Consider the following 7,824-nt stretch of genomic DNA (forward strand, 5'->3'; position numbering starts at 1 on the left):
CAGTTGTTCAATGACAACTTTCTCAGCAACCTTTGAGAGCACTGGCAGGATACTTATTGGTCTGTAGTTACTGGCTTCAAGGTGGTTTCCAAATTAAAAATAGGTGTGACAATGGCACATTTCCAGTCATCAGGAAAGGAGCTGTGTTTAAAAGAGAAGTTAATTAAATGAGCAATAGGGGGAGTTAAAATATCATGGTGCGAAATTGGAAAGCATCTCTACTTTTGGAGCTTTTTAAGGAGCTGATGATTTTGTTTAATTGTAACTCATTAGTCTCTACCAGGCCGAAAACCTGGCCTGTAGCATCTATAGGAACAATATCCAGTTTCCCTCTCGTAAATTTTTTCTCTAACTTATATACAGACTCAAGAAAAAAAACTATTGAAGACAGAAGCAACAGTAAGATGATCTTCAATTAATTTTCCCTATACTTTGAGTGTAAAATCTCCCAAAAATGTTTGGTTCCTCCTTGTGAGATTATCAATGTTTTTCCAGATCAATTTACTGTTGCCTTTTGCCTCATTCAAAATATTGGGATAAAAATGAGATTTAGCTTCTCTTAGCTCTTGGGTAAGTTTGTTCCTTAAACCTTTATAAATCAGCATGTCAGTGTCTCTTCTAGTTTTAAATGCCTTCCTTAGTGCAGCATTTCTAGATTTCATTAGTTTCCACAAATTTTCATTTAACCACAGGAAATTGTATTTTAGATTTTATCTGTATCCTCGCATTAAATCTTTCCCTCACAGAGTTGATTCTGTGAGTAAAAGTATCACAGCCATAGTCCAGATTATCAGAGAACAGTACATCATCCCAGTTCAAGCTGCTAATTTCATTGATAAATTCTTCTTGCTTAGCTCTGGGTATGCATTGAAGCATCATTGTCTTAGTTGCCATGGTCTTAAATCTACTTTTAGTCAGTTTTCTTGCACATAGGATTAGGTTATGATCTGATAAGCCAGTGATGAAATTATAACTTTTAGTTATTCTTTCCGGTTTGTTAGTAAATATCAGATCAATTTGTGTACTGGAGCATTTTGCAATCCTAGTTGGGCATTTTACTAGTTGTTCTAATTGGAATTTCTCTGTGATCATTTTTAGTTTTTTCCTCTTAGATTTATCCTCCCAGTTTACATTAAAATCACCCATAAGTAATAATTCTTTGTTGAGACTGCACTCTTGCAAGACTTCTGTGAGCTGATCATAGAACGCGTCATCGGCAGAAGGGGACCTATAGACACCTAAACATAGCACAAAAAGTAAGGAAATTTGTGTTTGGTAGATTATTTCTTTGTTGTATCAATGCTTCTTGGCAATAAATCTTATACCGTAGGAAAGCCTGTTTATTTCCCTTTTAAATGGTGGAACATGCATTTGTGGGATGAGCAGCAGAGCTGAGTATGTGGGTTGTGCCAATGAAAAAATTGCCAAATCTTCTCTGCCAATGCCAAACAGCTTATTCTGCCATTGACTCTTGTTTGGTGTTTGGTGGATTGGATGATTGAAGTTTGAAGAAACAAGACATATTGGCAATTTAACATTTAATTCATTTAACAAACAGGATTCTCAGTGGCGTGTGGAAGACCCATACACAGCCACAACAGCCTGGCACCTCCTCCTCATGCTGGTCACCAGCCTGGTCACACAGTGCTGTGGGATGGCATCCCATTCCTCAACCAGCATTTGTCGCAAGTCAGCCAACATGGTTGTGTTGGACACTGTGGCACGAACAGCACACCCAAGCTGATCCCACAAGTGTTCAATGGGGTTGAGGTCGGGACTGCTGGCAGGCCATTCCATCCTCTCCACTCCCAAATTCTGGAGGTGGTCTCTGATAAATCCCGCTCTGTAGGGGCAGCCTTGTCATCTTGGAGGATAGAGTTCGGTCCCAGACTGTGGAGATATGGGATTGCCACTGGTTGCTGAATCTCATCTCGATATCTCTCTGCATTAAGATTGCCTCCAATGATGACAAGCCTTGTTTTTCCAGTGAGGGAGATGCCGCCCCACACCATCACACTGCCTCCACCAAAAGATGTTACTCTATCGGTGCAGCAATCAGCATGGCATTCTCTGCGTCTTCTCCACACTTTGACCCTACGATCCAACTGCTATAGGCAGAATCTAGACTCATCGCTGAACATAACGTTCCTCCACTTGTTCAGGTTCCAGTGCATGTGTTGCCAACATCAGCGCAAACGGGCCTGACGGTGAAGGGCAGTCATGGCAGGCCTCCTGGCAGCTCTATGAGACTGGAGATTGGCTGCGTGCAGTCTGCTCCGGATTGTCTGGGCAGAGAACCGTCGGCCATATCGTCCTGCAAACCTTGATTGCAAATCTGTAGAAGACAGCCTACGGTACCTAAGTGCTGACAGGGTGAGGAAACTGTCTTCTTGGGGTGTCGTCTTCTTGGGATGCCCACTTCATGGCCTGTCTCTGACATTTCCCGTTATATGGAACTTGGCCTTCACTTTGGAGATGGTAGGGCTCACTCCAAATAATGCCGCAACTTGGTTTTGCGGAACACCAGCTTGAAGTTGCCCTATCGCACGGGCCCTATCCAGATCAGTCAAACGTGGCATGCCGGTTCTTGGAGCAGACACCTACTGACCACTGTAGCAGGGCCCATGCTCACAGGTGCTGCCAATCACGTGCCAATCATCCACAAATGCATGTTCCTTACAAATGTGGCACCATTTAAAACGGAAATAAACAGGCTTTCCAACGGTGTAAGATTTATTGCCAAGAAGCATTGTTACAACAAAGAAATAATCTACCAAACACAAATTTCCTTACTTTTTGTGCTATGTTTATGATGTTAAAAGACATTTGTTGGGATAACATTATTTTTATCCTGACATATTCTCTACATATTTGTGTTACCCACATTGTAAACCACACATTCACATTTGATGTTGTCTCTTACATAAAAAAGCACCCATCCTCCTCTTCCATCAGGTCCGTCTCTTCTAAAACATTGGTATTCGGGCACCATGAACACACTCACAGGAGTTGTTTGTTTCAACCATGTTTCAGTCAGACAAAGAAAGTCCAGATTTCAGTCAAACACAAGGCTGATTGCTCTTTGTAGTAATGCTTCTGATGTTAAAAAGTCCACCAAATAGCCCCTCGGTTTCAGCTTCAGGTCCCATAAGACGTTTGCATGATTGACAGTTTGGAAGATTTTGAATAACCTCTGCCTCCTCACTGCAGGGTTTCGACACACAGTGGTGTCAGCAGCAGGTTTTGTGAGGGAGACACTGGACCTAACAAGGTCTCCACAGCCCAGTACTGAAAAGTTATTCATTGAGACATCATGGCTGGTGTTAACAAAGTTTAGTCTGTTAAAGGAGAAGCCTGGCTTAGAAGTTCTGCAGCGCTCCAAGGGTCACTGGTCCAGGATCTAGCTGAACATCTCTGGAGAGCAGGAGCAACATGAAGAGGAGACCTGCTACTCTTCGAACTGCGGTGGCAGATGACCGGTCCACTGGATCTGTAATTCGTTCTAGTACCTGGGCTTGTCCGTGACAGAGGAATAGATTGCAAAATATCCCAGTAAGTTATAATGAAAACTCACTGTAGGAGCGTCAACTGGCCATGAGCCAGCATTTATGCCAAGCCCAATCACTCGGTGTCCCAGCTGTTTTCCATCAACGTTGATTGCTCTGGCCAGACAGACATGTACAGGCAATACAGCAGTGAGTACCAACAGTAGTCCAAAAAGCACTCCATAAAACACAGCCCAGGTCTTTTTGCTGATGAAAAACTTCATCGAACTTGATGCAGTTTTTGACAGACATGCTCCGTGGTACAATGAAGGCCTCAGAGGACAGTCCTAGACAGCAATCCCAGTGGCCTGAGGGTAGAGGCTCCTCTTAAGCCTCTAAGCACCAGCCCAGTGCACCCAGAACCTCCTCTCGACCTCAGCAGGGAGAAAAGGCCACCACGTGGCCATGTGGCTAGGACCGTTTCCGTTACCGTCTTACTTGTCCATATGGTCAGAATCGCAGTTGGTGTTTATCCTCTCCACATTCTCCTTGATATTTAATCTGATGTCTACATTTGAAAACCTGGACTAGCCTGGTAGCAGAGTTTGCAGGGGGGTGAGCTGACCATTTCCTTATCCTGATGAGTGGCTCATAGTCATATGTTATCATTGCCCAATAATGTCCAATATTATTCACAAAAAGTTTATAGAAGTGCACAAATTTAGCGAAGCTGACAGAGAGGTTCACACCTTCTTGGGCGCATAGAGAGGCTCCAGCATGTGTGGGTTACATTACCAGCAAGGATCCTTTAATTTTTCTTCTTTTTTTCATAAAATAACTCAGTAACACTCCATTTTACAGAAATGGTAAATAGGTAGTAATTAAAAAGTGACTTATTTGAAATGTCTTTGAAATTACCCCAAAATTTACCTTGAACTTCATGGTAATCAGGTTAGCAAGTAACTTCTTTGAAATTTATTTGAAATTACCTCATTACCCCAGCATTTACCTCAAATTTCATGGTAAGTGAGTTGCTGCAGCTTAATTTCCAAGCAGTTTCTGTCTAATGTCTACTGAGTGGACCCTTCAATTGAATTGAGTTGTTGCAGCCTAATTTCCAAGTAATTTCTGCTTAATTTCTGTGGATCATGCCAGCTTTACTTCCATCTAGTTTCTGTCTAATTTCTACTGAGTGTTTTTTGGCCAACCAGTGGTTCCACTCGATAAATCTGAGGTTCATCCTAAGAGCTGTGGCCGTTTGGTTCCCTCTGAGGCAGTAGATGTTCTCCTTACAAGAATGCCACGCTTTCTCTATATGTTGTGTATGAGACCCTGTCTGTGGATACACAAAGTGTTGCCTATGGTTGACACGATAATGGATGTAACCATCATGTGATAGTCTTTGATATGCTCTTCAATCTGTGATAAAAACAAAACTAATGAAAACAAACTGCTGAAAATTAAACTGAAGAAAAACCAAATTGGACATGACATCCAAAAGTAGTACGGTGATCCTGCTCTCTGGAGATGTTCAGCTAAATCCTGGACCACTGACCCTCGGAGCGCTGCAGAACTTCGATGCTGATTTGTGCCCGAGTATGTCTGGGACTCCTCTGGTGCCAGTGACTCCCATAACAGACTAAACTTTGTTAACACCAGGCATGATGTCTCAATGAATAACTTTTCGCTACTGGGCTGTGGAAATCTTGATAGGTCCAGTGTCTCTCTCACAAAACCTGCTGCTGACACCACTGTGTGTCGAAACCCTGCAGTGAGGAGGCAGAGGTTATTCAAAATCTTCCAAACTGTCAATCATGCAAACGTCTTATGGGACCTGAAGCTGAAACCGAGGGGCTATTTGGTGGACTTTTTAACAACAGAAGAATTACTGCAAAGAGCAATCAGCTAACTCATCTGTCTGACTCAAATCTGGACTTTCTCTAATGTTTCAGAAGAGACAGATCTGGTGGAAGAGGAGGAGGGGTGCTTTTTCAACATCAAATCCAAACAAACATGTGGTTTACAAGTCAGAGTGACTCTGCTCATCTGGATGATGACCAACTGTGGTGTCTGGATGAGTTGTGTCTGATGGGACACTTGGTGTGGGTGCAGGCCTTTGTGTGGAGACAAGGTGGCTGCAATTTCGACGCAGTTTTCCCCTGGAAGTCTCAACAACGTAAGACCTCGGTGTGTCTGCATTTGACATCACTGTCCCCTTTTCTCTGGTGTCAGTGACCCAAACATGATCACCCAGTTTCAGTCCTGGCAGGTCATAAGCTCTGTGCCCTCTGTTGAAGTTTTTCCTCTCTCTCTGTCTGCTGTTTTGTTCCTCTTCCTTCAGTTTAGAGATATCCAGCCAAGCTGGATCGAGGGAAGATGGTATGACAGGAACAGTGGTTCTTATGCGCCTGCCCATCAGCAGTTCTGCGGGGCTATACCCGTTGGCCAGGGGTGTGGCTCGGTAAGCCATCAGAGCCATGTACGGATCTTTTCCTTTCTGCAGGAGGCTTTTTACTGTCCTCACTGCATGCTCCGCCTCTCCATTACTTTGGGGGAAGTGGGGACTGGATGTGGTGTGAGTGAATCCCCACGTTGCAGCAAACTGTCTGAAACAATCTGCAGAGAACTGTGGCCCATTATCAGTTCTGACTTCAGATGGAACACCATGCCTAGCAAAGATGGATTTAAAGTGTTCAATCATTGCTGCCGCTGTAGTTGAAGTGAGTTTAGCAATCTCCATAAAGCGGGAGAAGTAGTCTACTACCACCAAATACTGGTGGCTGTTCCACTCAAACAGATCTGCACCGACCATAGCCCATGGCCTGTCTGGAAACTCAGTCGGCAGTAATGTCTCTTTAAAGTTGACTCTCTCCTTTGCACAGGTGTCACAGTTCTCAACCAACCTCCACCAGACCGAGAATTTGGCTCTTTCTCGGCACTTTGTTATGCCCTGGTGTCCAACATGCAGTTTCTGTAGCATCTCAGTTTGTAGCGACTTCGGTATAACTAGTCTGCTACCCTTCAGCAACAGTCCATTTTCCACAGTTAGTTCGCCTGCAAACTGTAGGAAAGGTAGAAAAGCTCTGTCTATGGTGTGTCTACGTGGCCACCCCTCAGTGCAGTACTTTTTCACTTGCTGCAGAATTTCATCCTTGTCCAGGGGCTCCCCGATTTCCTGCAGTTTCTTATCTGTTGCTGGCAGGCTTGACATAACCATGTTCACATACAGGTTGACCTCCTTCTGCAGCTCTGTGTCCCCTTTGACCCCCACAGGTGCTCTCGACAAGACATCAGCAGTGGCAATGTTTTTACCTGCTACATGGGAGATGGAGTAAGCAAACCTCATTAACCTCATCCTCAGTCTTTGAATACGAGGAGGTAACTCGTCCAAGTTCTTTGAGCCCAGTAGTGGGACAAGAGGTTTGTGGTCAGTCTCAACATGGAAATTAAGTCCCACCAGAAAGTCAGAAAAACGCTCACACGCCCATGTGATGGCCAACACCTCTTTTTCAATTTGAGCATATCTTTGCTCTATGTTGGTGAGTGCTCTAGAGGCATACGCTACTGGTTTGAGTTGGCTGTCTTCTTGCCTCTGGGCTTTGGCGCTGTAGAGTACCAGTCCAGGTGGCGTGCTCAGATCCTTTTTGATACTGTCAAATGCTTGTTGTTGTTTATCTCCCCATGTGAACATGTTCTTTGCTCTCAACAGATCTCTGAGAGGCTGTGTTTTCTCTGCCAGATGTGGAAGGTATTTGCCAAGGTGATTTACCATCCCCAGGAATCGTCTGACTCCGCCCACATCAGCTGGCTCTTTCATGTCGGTGACAGCCTGCAATTTATCCGGATCTGCCCTGACCCCAGACTAATCTATAATCTGCCCCAGAAACTTGACACAGTCTTTTGAGAATTCACATTTCTCACTTTTCAGTGTGACTCCTGCTTCCTCGAGTCTCTTGAGAACTGCATGCAGGCGTGTGTCGTGAAGGGTCTGTGATTGTGCGTACACCAGGACGTCATCTATTTGGCATAATACTCCCTCTAAGCCCTCCAGGGTGCGAGACATTCTCTGGAAATGCTCTGGTGCAGATGATATGCCGAAACACAGGCGGTTAAAGCAGTATCTGCTGAATGGCGTGATAAATGTCATTAAGAGCGCAGATTCTTTGGATAAAGGGATCTGCCAAAATCCAGAGTTGGCATCAAGCTTTGAAAACACCTTAGCGCCCTCTAGTTGTCCAAGTGTATGCTCGACTGAGGGGAGCATGTGCCTCTCTCTCTTGACTGAGTCATTCAGTTTTGTTAGGTCGACACATATGCGCACTTTTGTGTTATTTGGTTT

This window comes from Thunnus thynnus, chromosome 1, assembly GCF_963924715.1.
Source record: "Thunnus thynnus chromosome 1, fThuThy2.1, whole genome shotgun sequence".
Lineage (NCBI taxonomy): Eukaryota > Metazoa > Chordata > Actinopteri > Scombriformes > Scombridae > Thunnus > Thunnus thynnus.